Raw genomic sequence first — 22461 nt, 5'->3', positions numbered from 1 at the left:
AAGGATAGGCAACAAATGCTGGCCTCATCAGCAATGCTCACATCCCTATCAAACAAATGTTTAAAAAATCTGTCGTCCTCTTATTCTGGAATGTTGCTCATTTCCAATTTTAACTGCTGCAGCATTAGCGGCCGTGCCTTCAGCTGTCTGGGCATAAGTTCTGGAATTACTCCCTAAACCTCTTCCTCTTCTCTCCCGCTCTTTCTTCCTAAAGACTTAAAACCTACTTCTTTGACCAAGCTTTATGCAACAATCCTGAAGTACCTTGGCACATTTTATTGCACAAAAGGCGCTATATAAATACCAGCTGTTATTGTAAGGTCCAAAATAAGGTTTTAAATCATTAACACATTTAAATTTACCCACTGAATTTTTTTTGTAAATCTTCTAATGTCTTCATTAAATTATTACTTGTAAGCCCCAGCCTCCTTCAAAACCCTGGGATCTGACTTGATCTTTTCTGCTCAGACTCTATGATTGAGCACTAAATTTGGATCGTGCAGTCTGAGAATGTGCAGCATTCCTAATTTCCCAGGATATGTCAGTACCATTCACCTAACTGTACTAATAGAATACATTTATTTAGCTTCTCACAGTTTATGCTCAAAAGCTAGAGGACACATTGCAAAAATGCTATTCAGGTAAAATTTATATTAAGCGTGCATGTGTTGGGAAAAAAAAAAATCACTGATTATACATCTACTGTAGTTTTTGTTCTCTACTCTATAAACTTCAGAAATTGCTTTAAGCTGTGGGAGAAAAAGAGAGTGTGCCTTTCCTCATTTTAATTGAGTTCATTTTTTCCAATAACTATTTAGTAGAATTTTGAGGCCTCTAGTTAACACGTGACCATGGTGTGAGATAAGTTTGAATAACCAAATTATCACCAGTATTCTTTTAACAGTTAGAAAACAAACATTCCAATCACCAAATTATTACAGCACAGAAGGAGGCCATTCGGTCTATTGTATCTTGGCTGACTCTCCGAATGAACAATTTGCCTAGTGCCATTCTTCCGCCTTGTCCCCATAACCCTGCACATTCTTCCTTTTCGCATAAATCAATGTACATAACAATTTCCTTTCGTTGTGCATGGGTAATCTAAGTGTGCGGCCCTTTTTTTTTTTGCACGGCCTTACATGCACGGCAACTTAAAGGGGTCGGCTTGCGTGCGGCCTGCGTGAGAATGTTTGGGTTGCAAGCTTAGATGGAACATTGATTCCAACCACTGGTAACTCTCAGTGACACAGAGGCAGAGAGAGACAGTCAGAGACACAGCTTTACCAAATCCCAGGCTTCCCCTCCACGTTACCAGATCAAAGTAGTTCTTCAACTGCAGGAGCCCCTCCTCCAGAACTCCACCCCAACCAGTCAAACAAATGCCAGAACTTCCCCCATTCTGCCCCCTCCTCCCGCATTGCTATAAATCCCAGGACTGCCCCCCAGTGCAACCAAGGACAGTACACCCTGATGTGCTACCAAAGTGTAAGATCACCTCCAATGAGGTTAGATTCCCATCAACTCCCAGAACCAGCCGTGCGCACTTTTAACCGGCTTTTAACCATTCATATTTCCCGCCTCCAATTTGGAAACAGTCCATATTGTGGCACCCCCACTGGGCGGAGGCTGCAATTACAGTATAAGTTTAGATCAGCAGCTCCCAGTATAAATGTGGTCACAGGAATTTAGAACAGAAATATAAAAATAAAAAGACAGCACGTATGATTTTAAAATGGAGACTGGATTACATCTGTGTGCCCTGCTCGAAATATTTGTCCTCACTTCACCTGAAGGAAACACTTGGTGCAATGCCAAAGGAGATCAACTAATTATATACATTTACCAACACACACACACACACAAACTTTGTGGACAATAATCAGTCTCAATAAACACTGTAATCTGCGCCACACACTGACTAACCCTGTCTCACACTCAAGCACTGCCTTGTGCTACAGAAGACTATTACTAACCCAGATTCTCATCTGCAAAGGCAGCATCTTAACAGATCATTCAGCATTCAGCTATTTTTCACTTCAGAAACCACTAGATATGTTCTTGCGTCAATAACGCTTCCTGTCAGATGACATCATCTGACTTGTTACCCCAGTGGATCACCACACAACCTGTAATGTCAGCGAGCCACACTGTACACAAGCTTTCAGGCTCGAAAAAGCCGATCTCACTCAGATGGTGCAGTAGTGGGAAGTGTCTAGTGTCAGTGTGGCACAGTGCACAGTAACTCTTATCTCAAAGTCAGCTCATGCCCTATTGTAGAAACTTGAGCACAAAATCCAGGCCAGTACTGAGTAGTTTGTTGACATTGGTTGACAGAGAAATGTTAGCCAGAACACTTGGAGAATTCTCTGCTCTTTTCCAAATAGTTCCGTAGGATCTTTTACATCCACCTGAACAGGTTTCATCTCTCATCTGAAAGTTGGCACCTCCGACAGTGCAGCACTCCCTCAGTACAGCAAAGGCAGTGTCAGCCTGGATTATGGGCTCATGTTTCTGAAGTGCAGCATGAAGCTGTGGGCTTTTGACTTGGAGGGAGGAATGCCATTGACTGAGCCAAGCTGACACTGCCCATTGCCCTAGCAGAGAGGGAAATGCTGCTTTCGTTTAACGTCTGCAATGAACTTCCATTTATAAATAGAATGAAGCAAACAAAAAAAAATTCTTTAAATAGTGTTTGATGGCTAGGGACGCGTAGCTTTCTGTGATATCTCGAGACGGCTCAATTCCTGCCAAAGTAGCTTGTTCTCCCACCTCTGCTACTGCAGGGTCACTCAACACCAACCAGCAAAAAATGAAAGTGTTTGTTGTACATCCTGAACCTTGCCCAGAGACGAGAACAGCTAGGAAATGGAATAAGCAGCAGAAACCTCCAGGGTTTTAACACGATACCAGATATCTTCAGAACAAAGAACTCACCACTTATTTAGTGACTTGATTCCCCTCATCTACAGAGTATCTTGTAACTCACTTGGCCTTGTAAAGCTGAAGGCACGAGGGGAGTCGGATATACTAAATCTGCCTCTGGCTGTGATTGATGTTGTGTTTCCATTGAGAAGGATACCAAGGGTTGACAGCCCCTTTGGCTGCTCCTGGAGCCTCCAGGAATTAAAGGTTAACTTCCAGGTCATTGCTGTGAGCAACACCAGGAGAAAAACCATAGGGACATTGAAAGAAATTGTACCTCTTTAAAAAAACATTTTCTTTGAACAATATTTTTAAAAGTTGGAGATAGGAGGAAAGTGGGTTTGATTGACAGCAAAGGTTCATCCTATCAGATGATGGAAAGCTTATTTACTTTCCAATTGGCCAAGAGAAGGTGGGGTGCCATGGGGATGGGTGTCAGGTGACCAACAGCAGGTATGTGGGTGGGGTGGAGCGCGAATGGTTGGCGACTGGATGTTATATGACAAAACCTCCAGGAATATATCCAGAGATAGCAACTCTAAGGACACCACAATGGCAAATAGAAAGTTATTAACAGACAAAAAAAATTGTTCCAATACTAATTATTAATAAGGTAAATAAAGGTCACTTGGGTTGGAGAAAACCCCTGCCCACCAAGGCCCAAGGACAAAACAAGGTTCTGGAAGTTGAGGCTGATACCGATTAATTGATGGGTGCGAAGAAGCTCAGAGTTCAAATGCTGCAGGATTATTTAAATAGTTACAGACGGCACAATCGTGAGTTAAAGACAGATGACAGTGCATCGCTCCCAAAACACCGCAAAAAACATCCTGGACTCTGTTTAATGTACACAGGAATTAAGTTATTTGTAAACCTGTCCTGGTCCTGGATTCACTGAATCATCCTCTGTACACAGTGACATCTCCTGACTGTCCTTCCACCCCACATCCACAAATGCAGAGAAAGCCTCTCTCAAACACTATGTGTCACCAAGGGTTATATTCCATCTAATTCCAAAGTGTCAGCTGTGGCTCAGTGGGTAGCTCCCTTGCCTCTGAGTCAGAAGCATGTGGGTTCATGTCCCACTCCAGGACTTGAGCATATATCCCAGGCTGACACTCCAGTGAAATACTGAAGGAGTGCTGCACTATGGAGATACTAAACTGAGGTCCCCCCATCTTCCCTCTTAGGTGGGTGTAAAAGATCCCATCAAATTATTTCAAAGAGCAGGACAGTTCTCCCCAGTGTTCTGAACAATATTAATCTCTCAATCAACATCACTAAAAAACAGATTACCTGCTGATTATCACGAGCTGTTTGTGGGCTCTTGCTGTGCACAAATTGCCTGCTGCATTTCCTACATTACAACAGCAACTACACGTCAAAAAGTACTTTGTTGACTTTGGGACATACTGAGGTCGCGAAAGACACCAAAACAATGCAAGTAATTTTCTCTTTCAAATAGAAATTATGCTGGGCTCACTCTGAAGAACGCTTTCAATTACAATGGAACTCACTGAGTAAAGGCCCCACTGGGTATCGAACTGGGCTCAAACAAAAAGATCCAACTTCAGAATCCTGCTGACATCGCCCCAGTGCCTGGGGAAGGCTCGCCCCAGTGAGGGACAGTGCCCGGGGAAGGCTCGCCCCAGTGAGGGACAGTGCCCGGGGAAGGCTCGCCCCAGTGAGGGACAGTGCCCGGGGAAGGCTCGCCCCAGTGAGGGACAGTGCCCGGGGAAGGCTCGCCCCAGTGAGGGACAGTGCCTGGGGAAGGCTCGCCCCAGTGAGGGACAGTGCCCGGGGAAGGCTCGCCCCAGTGAGGGACAGTGCCCGGGGAAGGCTCGCCCCAGTGAGGGACAGTGCCCGGGGAAGGCTCGCCCCAGTGAGGGACAGTGCCCGGGGAAGGCTCGCCCCAGTGAGGGACAGTGCCCGGGTAAGGCTCGCCCCAGTGAGGGACAGTGCCCGGGGAAGGCTCGGTAAAGGCCTGCTCAGGTCTGGAAAAAAAAACCTGACAGAACCACATCGGACCCGAGCCTGACCCAGCCCGAGTCCTTCCATTTTTTCCGGAACCCGACCACCGGAATGTTCACTTTCTCCAGTTGACAGCGTTTGTTTTACATCCGTAGTGCACTCACTGTACTTAGCACTTTTGGATGGATGGAATGATAGGAAGCTGCAGCATGAGTGTGATGACATCATAGAGTCATTCACTCGCTCACTGCGCAGACTCAAGAGTCTGTGGAGTGCAGATGCACGTTTCCCTCCTTGATGTCCCGGACTCCCAGCTCAGACAGGCCTTTCAAATTTTGACGCTCACTTACACAACTTCCCTTTTCCTCCCAGCAGAGCAGTACTGTGTGTGTCCGACCCAGACCCAGCCTGACCCGACTTGAGCCCAAAAGCCGGACCCGGAAGAGCGACCCAAACCCAAACCGAACCCGAACCCAACACATGTCGTCGGGTTCGGATCGGGTAGCAGGCCTTCAATGCTCGCCCCCAGTGTCCCGCCATCCCAACAAGGCAATTGATTTCTGGCATGAAAGTCAGATCTAACTCCATCTAACACTGAATGATCCCATCCATTGATTGGCTTTCACCAATCCTGAGTAGAGGGTGCAGACTGTCTAACATCTGTCAATGGTGTCACTGGGATTCCAGTAAATGGTAACAGGCGATGTGTGACATTCAGTTCCATTTCTCTTCAAAAAAACCAGAATAACTAAAAGGGGCTCCACAGCAAATCAGCCAAAGGTCCCCCCCTCCCTGAAGACAGACTAGAATCCAGCCCAACTACATAACTCCACCTGACCTGCATTTACTGGTTATTCCAGCACCTAATCCAGACAATATAACGCATCCAAATCATTCATCACTCCAAATTTGTTGTTTCTATCTTTACAGAGCCTGATAACCAGGATATCGTACTGGTGGGGACAGGTCTGTCACTGTATAACACTGGGGTACAGTACTGGTGAGGACAGTTCTGTCACTGTATAACACTGGGGTACAGTACTGGTGGGGACAGGTCTGTCACTGTATAACACTGGGGTACAGTACTGGTGAGGACAGTTCTGTCACTGTATAACACTGGGGTACAGTACTGGTGAGGACAGTTCTGTCACTGTATAACACGGGTATAGTACTGGTGGGGGCAGGTCTGTCACTGTATAACACGGGTACAGTACTGGTGAGGACAGTTCTGTCACTGTATAACACTGGGGTACAGTACTGGTGGGGACAGGTCTGTCACTGTATAACACTGGGGTACAGTACTGGTGGGGACAGGACTGTCACTGTATAACACTGGGGTACAGTACTGGTGGGGACAGGTCTGTCACTGTATAACACTGGGGTACAGTACTGGTGGGGGCAGGTCTGTCACTGTATAACACTGGGGTACAGTACTGGTGGGGGCAGGTCTGTCACTGTATAACACTGGGGTACAGTACTGGTGTGGACAGGTCTGTCACTGTATAACATTGGGGTACAGTCCTGGTGGGGACAGGTTTGTCACTGTGTAACACTGGGGTACAGTACTGATGGGGACAGGTCTCTCACTGTAGAACACTGGGGTACAGTACTGGTGTGGACAGGTCTGTCACTGTATAACATTGGGGTACAGTACTGATGGGGACAGGTCTGTCACTGTATAACATTGGGGTACAGTACTGATGGGGACAGGTCTGTCACTGTGTAACACTGGGGTACAGTACTGATGGGGACAGGTCTGTCACTGTATAACACTGGGGTTCAGTCCCGGGGGGTACAGTCCCAGTGGGTCCAGGTCTGTCATTGTATAACACTGGGGTACCATACTGGTCGGGACAGGTCTGTCACTGTATAACACTGGAGTACAGTACTGGTGGGTACAGGGCTGTCGCTATAACACTGGGGTACAGTACTGGTGGGGGCAGGTCTGTCACTATATAACACGGGTATAGTACTGGTGGGGACAGGTCTGTCACTGTATAACACGGGTACAGTACTGGTGGGGACAGGTCTGTCACTGTATAACACTGGGGTACAGTACTGGTGGGGACAGGTCTGTCGCTGCATAACACTGGGGTACAGTACTGGTGGGGACAGGTCTGTCACTATATAACCCTGGGGTACAGTACTGGTGGGGACAGGTCTGTCAGTGCATAATACTGGGAAACAGTACTGGTGGGGACAGGTCTGTCACTGTATAACACTGGGGTACAGTACTGGTGGGGACAGGTCTGTCACTGTATAACACTGGGGTACAGTACTGGTGTGGACAGGTCTGTCACTGTCTAACACCGGGGTACAGAACTGGTGGGGACTGGTCTGTCACTGTATAACATTGGGGTACAGTACTGATGGGACAGGTCTGTCACTGTGTAACACTGGGGTACAGTACTGATGGGGACAGGTCTCTCACTGTATAACATTGGGGTACAGTACTGATGGGGACAGGTCTGTCACTGTGTAACACTGGGGTACAGTAATGGTGTGGACAGGTCTGTCACTGTATAACATTGGGGTACAGTACTGATGGGGACAGGTCTGTCACTGTATAACACTGGGGTACAGTACTGGTGGGGACAGGTCTGTCACTGTATAACACTGGGGTACAGTACTGGTGGGGACACGTCTGTCGCTGTATAACACTGGAGTACAGTACTGGTGTGGACACGTCTGTCACTGTATAACACTGGAGTACAGTACTGGTGGGGACAGGTCTGACGCTGTATAACACTGGAGTACAGTACTGGTGGGGACGGGTGTGTCACTGTAGAACACTGGGGTACAGTAAAGGTGAGGACAGGTCTGTCACTGTTTCACACTGTGGTTCAGTCCCGGGGGGTACAGTCCCAGTGGGTCCAGGTCTGTCACTATATAACCCTGGGGTACAGTACTGGTCGGGACAGGTCTGGCGCTATAACACTGGGGTACAGTACTGGTGGGGACAGGTTTTTCATTGTATAACATTGGGGTACAGTACTGGTGGGGACAGGTCTGTCACTGTATAACACTGGAGTACAGTACTGGTGGGGACAGGTCTGTCACTGTATAACACAGGTACAGTACTGGTGAGGACAGGTCTGTCGCTGTGTCACACTGGGGTACAGTACTGGTGGGGACAGGTCTGTCACTGTATAACACTGGGGTACAGTACTGGTGGGGACTGGTCTGTCACTGTATAACACTGGGGTACAGTAATGGGGGGAACTGGTCTATCACTGTGTAACACTGGGGTACAGTACTGGTGTGTACAGGTCTGTCACTGTATAACATTGGGGTACAGTACTGATGGGGATGGGTCTGTCACTGTATAACACTGGGGTACAGTACTGGTGGGGACGGGTGTGTCACTGTGTAACTGGGGGACAGTACTGGTGGGGACAGGTTTGTCACTGTATAACTGGGGTACAGTACTGGTGGGGACTGGTCTGTCACTGTGTAACACTGGGGTACAGTACTGGTGGGGACTGGTCTGTCACTGTGTAACACTGGGGTACAGTACTGGTGGGGACTGGTCGGTCACTGTGTAACACTGGGGTACAGTACTGGTGGGGACTGGTCTGTCACTGTGTAACACTGGGGTACAGTACTGGTGGGGACTGGTCTGTCACTGTGTAACACTGGGGTACAGTACTGGTGGGGACTGGTCTGTCACTGTGTAACACTGGGGTACAGTACTGGTCGGGACAGGTCTGTCACTGTATAACACTGAGGTTCAGTCCCGGGGGGTACAGTCCCAGTGGGTCCAGGTCTGTCATTGTATAACACTGGGGTACAGTACTGGTCGGGACAGGTCTGTCGCTGTATAACACTGGGGTACAGTACTGGTGGGGACAGGTCTGTCACTGTATAACACAGGTACAGTACTGGTGTCACTGTATAACACTGGGGTACAGTACTGGTGTGGACTGGTCTATCACTGTGTAACACTGGGGTACAGTACTGGTGGGGACTGGTCTGTCACTGTGTAACACTGGGGTACAGTACTGGTGGGGACTGGTCTGTCACTGTGTAACACTGGGGTACAGTACTGGTGGGGACTGGTCTGTCACTGTGTAACACTGGGGTACAGCACTGGTGGGGACTGGTCTGTCACTGTGTAACACTGGGGTACAGCACTGGTGGGGACTGGTCTGTCACTGTGTAAGACTGGGGTACAGTACTGGTGGGGACTGGTCTGTCACTGTATAACACTGGGGTACAGTACTGGTCGGGACAGGTCTGTCGCTGTATAACACTGGGGTACAGTACTGGTGGGGACAGGTCTGTCACTGTATAACACAGGTACAGTACTGGTGTCACTGTATAACACTGGGGTACAGTACTGGTGGGGACTGGTCTATCACTGTGTAACACTGGGGTACAGTACTGGTGGGGACTGGTCTGTCACTGTGTAACACTGGGGTACAGTACTGGTGGGGACTGGTCTGTCACTGTGTAACACTGGGGTACAGTACTGGTGGGGACTGGTCTGTCACTGTGTAACACTGGGGTACAGCACTGGTGGGGACTGGTCTGTCACTGTGTAACACTGGGGTACAGCACTGGTGGGGACTGGTCTGTCACTGTGTAAGACTGGGGTACAGTACTGGTGGGGACTGGTCTGTCACTGTATAACACTGGGGTACAGTACTGGTGGGGACTGGTCTGTCACTGTGTAACACTGGGGTACAGCACTGGTGGGGACTGGTCTGTCACTGTGTAACACTGGGGTACAGCACTGGTGGGGACTGGTCTGTCACTGTGTAAGACTGGGGTACAGTACTGGTGGGGACTGGTCTGTCACTGTATAACACTGGGGTACAGTACTGGTGTCACTGTATAACACTGGGGTACAGTACTGGTGGGGACTGGTCTGTCACTGTATCACACTGGGATACATTACTGGTGGGGACAGGTCTGTCATTGTATAACATTGGGGTACAGTACTGATGGGGACGGGTCTGTCACTGTGTAACACTGGGGTACAGTACTGGTGTGTACAGGTCTGTCATTGTATAATATTGGGGTACAGTACTGATGGGGACGGGTCTGTCACTGTATAACACTGGGGTACAGTACTGGTGGGGACTGGTCTGTCACTGTGTAACACTGGGGTACAGTACTGGTGGGGACTGGTCTGTCACTGTGTAACACTGGGGTACAGTACTGGTGGGGACTGGTCTGTCACTACTCAGCAATTCCTGGTGGTCAGTGCTTGTATGTGGATGTACCACCATTGACCAATGGGTTGTGCCTGTGGAACAGGACCCCAGTGAGAACTGACATCTGTGAGGAGGAAGAGGAGAACGAAAATAAGGTGTTGCACAGGAAGGCTGTACATGGTGCGTGTAAAGCAATGTGGCCATTCAGCCCCCACTCAGCAGGCAAACCACAGGCTTTGAAAGTTAGTTCCGGATTGGAGCCAAACATTCCTTTGTACTGTTCACTCATTGAATCCAGGAAACTGTCTGCTCCCAGTAAACATTACTCAATCCTTTGCAAATCCCTTAACACTCAGCTCCAATCTATCTCATGGGTGTTTCCGAATACATTCATGTCCCAGCAAGCAGACTGAAGCTTCGGAGCAAGGCCAAGATTTAAACTGGAGTAAGAAGGTGGGTCTCACAGCTCAGACACTCACTGGGACTTTTAAAATGTAAAACTACAGCCATTGCCTGATCAGAAGTTGGTTTTAGAAAGTCACAGTCAACTGTTCAGCTCCCCCCTCTTCATTACTGGCAATTAAACCCAAAACATGGAAAAAATGCATCACAATTAATACAAGCCTGTGATTTACATCAGACACAATTGGTGCGGCACAAAAGGAAAGACTGAACGAACACAGCTTCACTCCTACATGTAGCAACCAGTTTATTAACACCGGTTCCCAGGTGTGTAACCGCCTGTTAGCCTGAGTAACCCAAAACTCGAACCCTTCCCTCCCCCATCATTCTCTCTGGAAGGTGCTGACTCTGACTGGGGTACATGAGCTCCCATTCTGCACAGGGGATTCACTGCAAAGATCCAGGGAATGAGGGTCTTCAGTTACATGGAGAGACTGAAGAAGTTGGGATTGTTCTCCTTAGAGCAGGGAAGGTAAAGGGGAAATTTAACAGAGGTGTTCGTGAGGCACTTTAATCAACGTTTCTCCTAAGCACGAATGGCTGTGCAGTAATCTGCAAGTTAACACACAGGCCACTCAGAGTATTCCGGTTTAAGATACCGTGCAGGAGTATTTCATTGGCTATGAAGCACTTTGGGAAATCATGGTGTCGTGAGAGACAAATGCAAAAATTCATTAATTCGTGTAAATACAAGTTATTCTTTTCTTTTGAGATAAATGCCTGCCAAGGTTGCTGCTGTTTTAAAAATAAATTGCTTTCAGGATGTGGGTGTCACTGGCAAGACTGGTACTTTTTAAAATTCTTTCATGGGCATTGCTGGCAAGGCCAGCATTTGTTGCTCATCCCTAATTGCCCTCGAGAAGGTGGTGGCAAGCCACCTTCTTAAACCACTGCAGTCTATGCGGAATAGGTACACCCTCAGTGCTGTTTTATTGCCCATCTCTACTTTCCCCAAGAAGGCAATGCAGAGTCCCCATCTCTAAACACTAATATGATGCAACAGAGCAGTTTGCTTGGCCACTTCAGAGAACAGAGTTAATGACATTACTGTGGGACTGGAGTCACATACAGGGTAAGGATGGTTTCCTTCCTGAAAGGCCGTCAGTGAACCAGTTGGGTTTTTACAACATTCGGACAGCTTCTGACCAGATGTTTCATATCAGCCTGCTGAAAAATCTCTCACAACCAATCACATTCTGTGAACCAGTTCCACTCAGGGGATAGAGGCCACCATCATCCTGTACTCACCTGATGTCTACACACACTCACACACAGTCTAGGAGGGGAGGGTCACTGGGTGAAGATCAGGAGCAGGAAGTCTGTTCCAGGGGTACTGAGGACAACCTTTAGCTGAAAACAGCTAATTCAGCATTGGGTTGAAAGCGGAATCCTGTGTGTCTCAGCTACTCTCTATCATAGCATCAGGGTGACGAGACCATCTCTTAACTTAGCTCAGTCCAATCTTTTGTTGTTTTCATGGGCCAAGTGTGTGTGTGAGAAGGAACTTGAGGGATACAGATACAACAAATTGCATTTATATAGCACCTTTAATGTGATAAAGGACCCAAAGGTCTTCACAGGAGCGATTATCAAATAAAATTTGACAACGAGCCTCACAAGGAGATATTAGGGCAGGTGACCAAAAGCTTAGTCAAAGAGGCAGGTTCTAAGGAGCATCTTAAGGGAGAAAGAGGTCGAGAGGTGAAGAGGCTCAGGGAAGATTGTTTCCAGTCATTCCCATTCCTTGAGTGGTTGATACTAATAGATCGTATTCTACTTTGAGATTTAACACCAATGAGGTTAATCTAAAATGCACAAAATGTTTCATGTCTAACTCAGCCCATCAGATACGTAATGGCATCTGATCCAAGATCCTGAGGAATCATGACAGGGTGGATGTGGAATGGATGTTTCCCCTTGTGGGAGAATCTCGAACTAGGGGTCACTGTTTAAAAATAAGGGGTCGCCCATTTAAGACAGAGATGAGGAGAAATCTTTTCTCTCAGAGGGTCCTGAGTCTTTGGAATTCTCTTCCTCAAAAGGCAGTGGAAGCAGAGTCTTTGAATATTTTTAAGGCAGAGGTAGATAGATTCTTGATAAACAAGGGGGTGAAAGGTTATCGAGGGTAGGTGGAAACGTGGAGTAATCAGTTCAGCCATCAACTTATTGAATGGCGGAGCAGGCTCGAGGGGCCGAGTGGCCTATTCCTAATTCATATGTTCATATGTATCTTGTTTCAATCATTTCTTTCATTCTGTGGTCTTGTAAAGTATCTGCCAATCTCACCAAGATCTCGGTAAGTCTGAACTCCATCAAGCCACATCCATCTCTCCTCCTAGTTTTTGCAAGATCTGCTCATTGCAACATTGCTCCCCTCACATCCCCCCTTTGCTCCCCTCACACCCCCCCCTTTGCTCCCCTCACACCCCCCCCTTTGCTCCCCTCACACACACACACCCCCCTTTGCTCCCCTCACACACACCCCCCCCCCCTTTGCCTCCCTCCCCACAAGACATTTTTTTGATCAATTCTCCTCATTCTTCTGCTCCTCCCTCCTACCTGATGCACCTTTAGGCTGTTTTATTGTGGTTCAGACGCTGAACAATTTGTTATTGGATAAAAGCTCTGTAACAATTAGGGTTGTCTTTGTGTTTAATATTACACTGGTTTGAAATAACTAATGTTAAAATGGAACCTGTTTTCTTTATCCAGTTTCAAAATGGAAGCCTGGAGATAAAGTGGATTTACACCAAGGTCAGTTTGCTGGATCTGTAAATTAGAACGTTTATGAAACACTGTTTCATCCAAAAACTGAGGAAGAAATACATTTTAAAACAACATTGATCCTTTTCATTGTCAGTTTCTATCTGTATTGGTTTTAAAAAAAGCTTGCATTTATATAGCACCTTTCCCAACCGCAAGACATTCTGAAGCCCTTTAAGCCAATGAAATACTTTTGAAGTGTAGTCACTCTTGTAATGTAGGAACTGCAGCAGCCAATTTGCACACAGCAAGATCCCACAATGACCAGATAATTTTTTTTTTTTAAAAGACATGTTGCTTGAAGGATGAATATTGGCCAGGACACTGGAGAGAATCCCCCTGCTCTTCTTTGCATAGTGTCGTGGGATCTTTTATGTCCACCTAAGAGAGAAGACATTGGTTTAACGTCTCATCTGAAAGATGGCGCCTCTGACAGTGCAGCACTCCCTGGGAGTGTCAGCCTGGATTATGGGCTGAAGTCTCTGGAGTGGAACTTGAACATACAGGGCTATGGGAAAAGAGCAGGGGAGTGGGACAAATTGGAAAATTCTTCCAAAGAGATGGCACAAGCATGACTGGCTGAATAGGATGAATTGGAAATTGGCCACCCAAACACAAAGACCATCAACTGCCGTGTCAAGCAACATCTCAGTGGACAAGTGCAGAATCCTCGAGCTAGGGAACAAGGATCAATGTGAGCTCTTTCTCCTGTATCACTGCCCACTGACTCCAGCTGGAAAGTGGACATCAGGTGACACGGGGTCATGGTCAGGTCAGCTGGATCTCCATCACTAAGAACACCTACTTCCACCTCTGCAAGATCAGCCATCACTGTCCCTAACTCAGCTCGTCTGCTGAAACCCTCACCTGTACTTTTGTTATCTCCCGATCTGACTATTCCAGTGTTTTCCTGGACAGCTTCTCATCTTCCAACTTCCATGAACTTCAGCTCATCCAAAACTCCTCCGTCGCACTGTCCTGTTCACCCATCACCCCTGTGCTCATTGACCTACACTAGCTCCGCCCCCCCCAAAGCCTCAAATTTAAAATTCCAATTGTTGTACTTTCACAGTCTCATCCTTTCTTACCTCTGCGACTCCAAGATCTCAACCCTCCGCTCAATTTGACCCTTTGCACATTCCATCAACCTCCCTCCCTCACTCACTCCTCCATTGGTGCCTTTGCCTTCAGCTGCCTAGGCTCCACCCTAAACCTTGCCACCTTCCTCTTCTCCGTTAGGACCCTTCTTAAAACGCAGCTGTCTGACCAAGCTTTTCATCACCCCCTCCAAATACCTCCTGCTTTTTCTCCATGTCTGCTTTTTCCTGATGTCTCAGTGAAGTAATTTTGAACATTTTCTTTTGTTAGAGGCAGGATATAAATGCAACTTGAAGAAAATGTATTTAAAAGAATTTCTCTCTCTAAACAGAACCCAAGTTTGGAAGGGGGAGGAAGCAGGAAACAGACACCCTGCTCGGCAGGTTCCACACTAAACTATTCACAGCATCAAATTTCACAGCTCGTCCCTCCACTACAATCCTAGTTACAACACTAGAATCCCCGACATTAATGGGGGGGGGGGGGGGGGGGGGGGAGAACATTGAAATCATCTCCCTTCCCCCCCACTCCTGCTCATCAGCCACCCCACCACCTTGGCAACAAGTACCCAGACCAACTGCAGCAGAAGACATTGCTCAGCAGGTCAGGGCTCACAAGCAGCAAGAATCCCAAAGGTTCAAAGGGCAAACTCATCACCTGACATGGGACAGGAGCACCACTGGGTGTTTTTTTTAGTTTTGGAGATACAGCACTGAAACAGGCCCTTCGGCCCACCGAGTCTGTGCCGACCATCAACCACCCATTTATACTAATCCTACACTAATCCCATATTCCTACTACATCCCCACCTGTCCCTATATTTCCCTACCACCTACCTATACTAGGGGCAATTTATAATGGCCAATTTGCTCCCAGATTCCATGTTTCGGGATTCTTTTCATCACAGGAAGGATTTGGAAAGAAGGGGTTTGAGTTTTTACCGCAAACTGTACTCACACAAGTTTGTTAAAAAAACGGAGACAATAGACGGTTAAAATAGTAATTTAAACTTTGATGATGATGTCCTGTAGACTATAAATAATAAAGCAATTTGTTAGCCTGCTTTGGCAATTGCTTAATGCAACAACTGACATGCTTTGGTCAGGATCTGAAGAATAGAGCAGGGTAGTTAGTTATTTTAAGACGAGCTAAATGACCAACTGATGTGGGGAATTGTAGCATGTTCATTACTTTTGTATTATCATGTAAAGACAAGATGTAAGGAATTAACTAAGTACAGACTTGAGCAAGTAATGCAGGTAGTCAGTTCAGGGCAGTACTGAGGGAGTGCTGCATTGTTGCAGATGTCATCTTTTAGATGAGATGCTAAATCAAGGCCACATGCACCTTTAACAAATTGGAGTACAAGGGTCCCTTAGTGTTACTCAAAGAGCAGCACAGAATTCCTCAAAGTCCTGGTCATTTATCATATTGCTGTTTGAGACACCTTCCTGTGTGATATTGCTGCCACATTGGCCTTAAAACAAGAGTGACTGTACTTCAGCAATAGTTTGGGAAGTCCCAAATATGAGTAAGGCGCTATTAAATTCAATGACACAATCTGCCATGGTTGGATTCGAACTTGTGACCTCTAAGTTCCGAATCCACACAAGAATCGCAATGCTAACAAGCTGACCGGTGACAGCCTGCAGTAACTTGGGGAGGAAGTAAAACCGAGCTGGGGGTGGGGGTGCATGCAGGAGCGAGTTGGTATGGGGGTAGGGGGATGGGAGGGGGGGGTGGCAGATTGGGATCCATTTTGTGGGGGGGTGGGGGAGACTGGAAACCATGGGCTGGGGGAGGGAGATTGGGAACGATGGGTGGGTGAGGGGGAGAGAAATTGGGAATGATGGGTGGGTGGGTGGAGAAGAGACAGAGATTGGGAATGATGGGTGGGAGAGAAATTGGGAATGATGGGTGGGTGGGGAGAGAGAGAGATTGGGAATGATGGGTGGGTGGGGGGAGAGACAGAGATTGGGAATGATGGGTGAGAAAGAGATTGGGAACGATGGGTGGGTGGGGGGAGAGAGATTGGGAATGATGGGTGGGGGGGGAGGAGAGAGAGATTGGGAATGATGGGTGGGAGAGAGATTGGGAATGATGGGTGGGAGAGAGATTGGGAATGATGGGTGGGAGAGAAATTGGGAATGATGGGTGGGAGAGAAATTGGGAATGATGGGTGGGTGGGTGGGGAGAGAGAGATTGGGAATGATGGGGGGTGAGCGGGGGGAGAGATTGGAAATGGTGGGTGGATGGGGAGAGAGAGAGATTGGGAATGACGGGAGGTGAGAGGGGGGAGAGATTGGGAATGGTGGGTGGGGGGGGAAGAGAGATTGGGAATGATGGGTGGGGGGGGAGAGAGCGAAATTGGGAATGATGGGTGGGGGGGGAAAAGAGATTGGGAATGATGGGTGGGTGGGGGCAGAGAGATTGGGAATGATGGGTGGGGGGGAGAGAGACTGGGAATGATGGTGGGGGGGGAGAGAGAGATTGGGAATGATGGGTGGGTGGGGGGAGAGATTGGGAATGATGGGTGGGTGGGGGGAGAGATTGGGAATGATGGAGGGGTGGGGGGGGGAAGAGATTGGGAATGATGGGTGGATGGGGAGAGAGAGAGATTGGGAATGACGGGAGGTAAGAGGGGGGAGAGATTGGGAATGGTGGGGGGGGGAAAAGAGAGATTGGGAATGATGGGTGGGGGGGGGAAAAGAGATTGGGAATGATGGGTGGGTGGGGGGAGAGATTGGGGATGATGGGTGGGGGGGGGAAGAGATTGGGAATGATGGAGGGGTGGGGGGGGAAGAGATTGGGAATGATGGAGGGGTGGGGGCAGAGATTGGGAATGATGGGTGGGGGTGGAGAGAGTGTGGGAATGATGGGTGGGGGGGTGGAGAGAGATTGGGAATGATGGGTGGGTGGGGGGAGAGATTGGGAATGATGGATGGGTGGGGGGAGAGATTGGGAATGATGGATGGGTGGGGGGAGAGATTGGGAATGATGGATGGGTGGGGGCAGAGAGATTGGGAATGATGGGTGGGGGGGAGAGAGATTGGGAATGATGGTGGGGGGGAGAGAGATTGGGAATGATGGTGGGGGGGAGAGAGAGATTGGGAATGATGGGTGGGTGGGAGAGAGATTGGGAATGATGGGTGGGTGGGAGAGAGATTGGGAATGGTGGGTGGGGGGGGGGGAGAGAGATTGGGAATGATGGGTGGGTGGGAGGGAGATTGGGAATGATGGGTGGGGGGGGAGAGAGAGATTGGGAATGATGGGTGGGGGGAAGAGAGATTGGGAATGATGGGGGGGGGAAGAGAGATTGGGAATGATGGGGGGGGGAAGAGAGATTGGGAATGATGGGGGGGGAAAGAGAGATTGGGAATGATGGGGGGGGGAAAGAGAGATTGGGAATGATGGGGGTGGGGAAAGAGAGATTGGGAATGATGGTTGGGTGGGGGGGGTGGAGAGAGATTGGGAATGATGGGTGGGTGGGGGGAGAGAGATTGGGAATGGATGGATGAGTGAGGGGAGAAAGATTGGAATGACGGATGGGTGGGTGGGGGGGGAGGAAGAGAGATTGGGAATGATGGTGGGTGGCGGGGTGGGTAAAGGGAGATTGGGAATGATGGGGGGGGCAGAGAGATCGGGAATGATGGGTGGGTGGGTGGGTGGGGGGGGATTTGAAATGATGGGTGGGGGGGGTGAAGAGATATTGGGAGGGATGGGGGAGAAGAGTGATTGGGAGGGATGGCGGGGGGGGGGGAAGAGAGAGCGGGAGCGATGGGGAGTGGGGTTGGGGAGGGGAGCGGTAGCAATGGGGGGTGGGGGTGGGGGAGAGCGGGAGCGATGGGGAGCGGGGGGGGGAGGGGAGAGCGGGAGCGATGGGGATGGGTAGCGGGAGGCGATGGGGAGCGGGAGGCGATGGGGAGCGGGAGGCGATGGGGAGCGGGAGGCGATGGGGAGCGGGAGGCGATGGGGAGGGGGGGGGGGGGGAGAGCGATGGGGAGAGGGGGGGGGGGAGAGCGATGGGGAGAGGGGGGGGGGGGGAGAGCGATGGGGAGAGGGGGGGGGAGAGCGATGGGGAGAGGGGGGGGGGGAGAGCGATGGGGAGAGGGGGGGGGGAGAGCGATGGGGAGAGGGGGGGGGGGAGAGCGATGGGGAGAGGGGGGGGGGGAGAGCGATGGGGAGAGGGGGGGGGGAGAGCGATGGGGAGAGGGGGGGGGAGAGCGATGGGGAGAGGGGGGGGGAGAGCGATGGGGAGGGGGGGGGAGAGCGATGGGGAGAGGGGGGGGGAGAGCGATGGGGAGAGGGGGGGGGGAGAGCGATGGGGAGAGGGGGGGGGGAGAGCGATGGGGAGAGGGGGGGGGGAGAGCGATGGGGAGAGGGGGGGGGGGGAGAGGGGGGGGGGGAGAGCGATGGGGAGAGGGGGGGGGGGGAGAGCGATGGGGAGAGGGGGGGGGGGGGAGAGCGATGGGGAGAGGGGGGGGGGGGGGAGAGCGATGGGGATGGGGGGGGGGGGAGAGCGATGGGGATGGGGGGGGGGGAGAGCGATGGGGATGGGGGGGGGGGGAGAGCGATGGGGATGGGGGGGGGGGGAGAGCGATGGGGATGGGGGGGGGGGAGAGCGATGGGGATGTGGGGGGGGTGCGATGGGGATGTGGGGGGGGGTGCGATGGGGATGTGGGGGGGGGTGCGATGGGGATGTGGGGGGGGGTGCGATGGGGATGTGGGGGGGGGTGCGATGGGGATGTGGGGGGGGGTGCGATGGGGATGTGGGGGGGGTGCGATGGGGATGTGGGGGGGGTGCGATGGGGATGTGGGGGGGGTGCGATGGGGATGTGGGGGGGGTGCGATGGGGATGTGGGGGGGGTGCGATGGGGATGTGGGGGGGGTGCGATGGGGATGTGGGGGGGGTGCGATGGGGATGTGGGGGGGGTGCGATGGGGATGTGGGGGGGGTGCGATGGGGATGTGGGGGGGGTGCGATGGGGATGTGGGGGGGGTGCGATGGGGATGTGGGGGGGGTGCGATGGGGATGTGGGGGGGGTGCGATGGGGATGTGGGGGGGGTGCGATGGGGATGTGGGGGGGGTGCGATGGGGATGTGGGGGGGGTGCGATGGGGATGTGGGGGGGGTGCGATGGGGATGTGGGGGGGGTGCGATGGGGATGTGGGGGGGGTGCGATGGGGATGTGGGGGGGGTGCGATGGGGATGTGGGGGGGGTGCGATGGGGATGTGGGGGGGGTGCGATGGGGATGTGGGGGGGGTGCGATGGGGATGTGGGGGGGGTGCGATGGGGATGTGGGGGGGGTGCGATGGGGATGTGGGGGGGGTGCGATGGGGATGTGGGGGGGGTGCGATGGGGATGTGGGGGGGGTGCGATGGGGATGTGGGGGGGGTGCGATGGGGATGTGGGGGGGTGCGATGGGGATGTGGGGGGGGTGCGATGGGGATGTGGGGGGGGGTGCGATGGGGATGTGGGGGGGGTGCGATGGGGATGTGGGGGGGGTGCGATGGGGATGTGGGGGGGGTGCGATGGGGATGTGGGGGGGGTGCGATGGGGATGTGGGGGGGGTGCGATGGGGATGTGGGGGGGGTGCGATGGGGATGTGGGGGGGGTGCGATGGGGATGTGGGGGGGGTGCGATGGGGATGTGGGGGGGGTGCGATGGGGATGTGGGGGGGGTGCGATGGGGATGTGGGGGGGGTGCGATGGGGATGTGGGGGGGGTGCGATGGGGATGTGGGGGGGGTGCGATGGGGATGTGGGGGGGGTGCGATGGGGATGTGGGGGGGGTGCGATGGGGATGTGGGGGGGGTGCGATGGGGATGTGGGGGGGGTGCGATGGGGATGTGGGGGGGGTGCGATGGGGATGTGGGGGGGGTGCGATGGGGATGTGGGGGGGGTGCGATGGGGATGTGGGGGGGGTGCGATGGGGAAGTGGGGGGGGTGCGATGGGGAAGTGGGGTGGGTGCGATGGGGATGTGGGGGGGGTGCGATGGGGATGTGGGGGGGGTGCGATGGGGATGTGGGGGGGGTGCGATGGGGATGTGGGGGGGGTGCGATGGGGATGTGGGGGGGGTGCGATGGGGATGTGGGGGGGGTGCGATGGGGATGTGGGGGGGGTGCGATGGGGATGTGGGGGGGGTGCGATGGGGATGTGGGGGGGGTGCGATGGGGATGTGGGGGGGGTGCGATGGGGATGTGGGGGGGGTGCGATGGGGATGTGGGGGGGGTGCGATGGGGATGTGGGGGGGGTGCGATGGGGATGTGGGGGGGGTGCGATGGGGATGTGGGGGGGGTGCGATGGGGATGTGGGGGGGGTGCGATGGGGATGTGGGGGGGGTGCGATGGGGATGTGGGGGGGGTGCGATGGGGATGTGGGGGGGGTGCGATGGGGATGTGGGGGGGGTGCGATGGGGATGTGGGGGGGGTGCGATGGGGATGTGGGGGGGGTGCGATGGGGATGTGGGGGGGGTGCGATGGGGATGTGGGGGGGGTGCGATGGGGATGTGGGGGGGGTGCGATGGGGATGTGGGGGGGGTGCGATGGGGATGTGGGGGGGGTGCGATGGGGATATGGGGGGGTGCGATGGGGATATGGGGGGGTGCGATGGGGATATGGGGGGGTGCGATGGGGATATGGGGGGGTGCGATGGGGATATGGGGGGGTGCGATGGGGATATGGGGGGGTGCGATGGGGATATGGGGGGGTGCGATGGGGATGGGGGGGGTGCGATGGGGATGGGGGGGGAGCGATGGGGATGGGGGGGGAGCGATGGGGATGGGGGGGGAGCGATGGGGATGGGGGGGGGAGCGATGGGGATGGGGGGGAGCGATGGGGATGGGGGGGAGCGATGGGGATGGGGGGGGAGCGATGGGGATGGGGGGGAGCGATGGGGATATGGCGGGGGGGGGGAGCGATGGGGATTGGCGATCACAGAAACAGAAAACTCCGGGGAATAAATGAAATTCCGGTTTAATTCCCTGGGACTTTTGCTCGGTTTTGAATCACATTCCGCAAATCAGTGGCTTATTGCGGGTTAGGAATGAAGACGGATCCGCTCCGGGGTGGAGAGACACTGGGATCCGCTCCTCACAATCCAGGGACACCGTTCAACACTTAAAAAGATCGTCACCGAGACAGCTCTTCAAAAAGGTGAAATAATTCTTACATTTGCTACGGTCCGGGTTCTGGATAAAGGCAGGGACCTGAATAATGGATCCTTGGAGACGGTGAATTGTTTGGTTGAAAGACTTCCTGACTCTCGGAGCGCGGCTCTTTCACAAAGTTATTGCCAGCGCCCGAATGCTGGAATTCTAAAGCTCGGCTACTTTGTGTCACTTTCCGGAAACCAGCGACTCAACTCGCAACAAAACTGCAACATTGTAGCGAAAGCGGAATTTCTCACCAGCCCCAAGTGATGGATCCTCCAGCCCAGCTCCTGGGCTCCGTATCCCGGCAGCTCGACTCAGGGCGACTCCTAGCCTCGGGGAAGCTTCTCCGCGACTCTCAGCCCTTGTGAATTTCAGACATGCCTCGGGTAACAGGTCAGTTTCATGCGGGGGTGTGAAACTGACCAGCCCGGGTCCTCCCAGTCCAGTCACTCGCTCAGCCCGCGCCTTCCGGTTCCAGCAAATAAACTCAACTAAATCGAAAGACTTTTTCCTGTTTCCGCCTTTCTTTGCTGATTTTTTTCTCTCTGTTTCCGATGGAAAGGCAGCTCCAACCGTTACCCTTCAGCGCCTTCTGATGGCCACAATCTGAATCAATCCCGCGCTCGATTTCTTTTCTTCTCCGAAAAGCTCTGACTCTCAACCAAAACGTGTTACCAATGTGTTATTCGACCGCGTGAGGCAGCACCGCCGAGTCCAATCCTGTCCCCACATGGGAGGGTCATCCAGTGAATGCTGCAGAGACTGGATCTCAGTCACGTAGTCCAAAAATGTCTAAGGTTTGATCTGGAATCTGTGCACAAGTTAGGACACTAAGACAGATTTGCATTGCTATAGCGCCTTTCACCACCTCAGGCTAGCATACAGCGCTTTTACAGCCAATGAAGTACGTCTGAAGTGTCATCACTTGTAATGT

At 52.0% G+C, this 22461-nt stretch overlaps 1 protein-coding gene across 1 annotated transcript in view; it reads right to left on the bottom strand.

The window, feature by feature from the left end:
* Positions 1 to 22088, bottom strand: part of LOC137351331 (unconventional myosin-IXb-like) — a 146308-nt gene extending 124220 nt beyond the window's left edge. The window contains 1 exon segment of the mRNA XM_068015768.1: positions 21782 to 22088. The gene's annotated coding sequence lies outside the window, so the exon portion shown is untranslated.
* Between the last annotated feature and the right edge of the window lie 373 nt (positions 22089 to 22461).

The sequence above is a fragment of the Heterodontus francisci genome, chromosome 36 (assembly GCF_036365525.1).
Source record: "Heterodontus francisci isolate sHetFra1 chromosome 36, sHetFra1.hap1, whole genome shotgun sequence".
In the NCBI taxonomy this organism is placed as follows: domain Eukaryota; kingdom Metazoa; phylum Chordata; class Chondrichthyes; order Heterodontiformes; family Heterodontidae; genus Heterodontus; species Heterodontus francisci.
The sequence above is the reverse complement of the archived record's forward strand: the minus strand, read 5'-3'. Positions and strand labels throughout refer to the sequence as shown.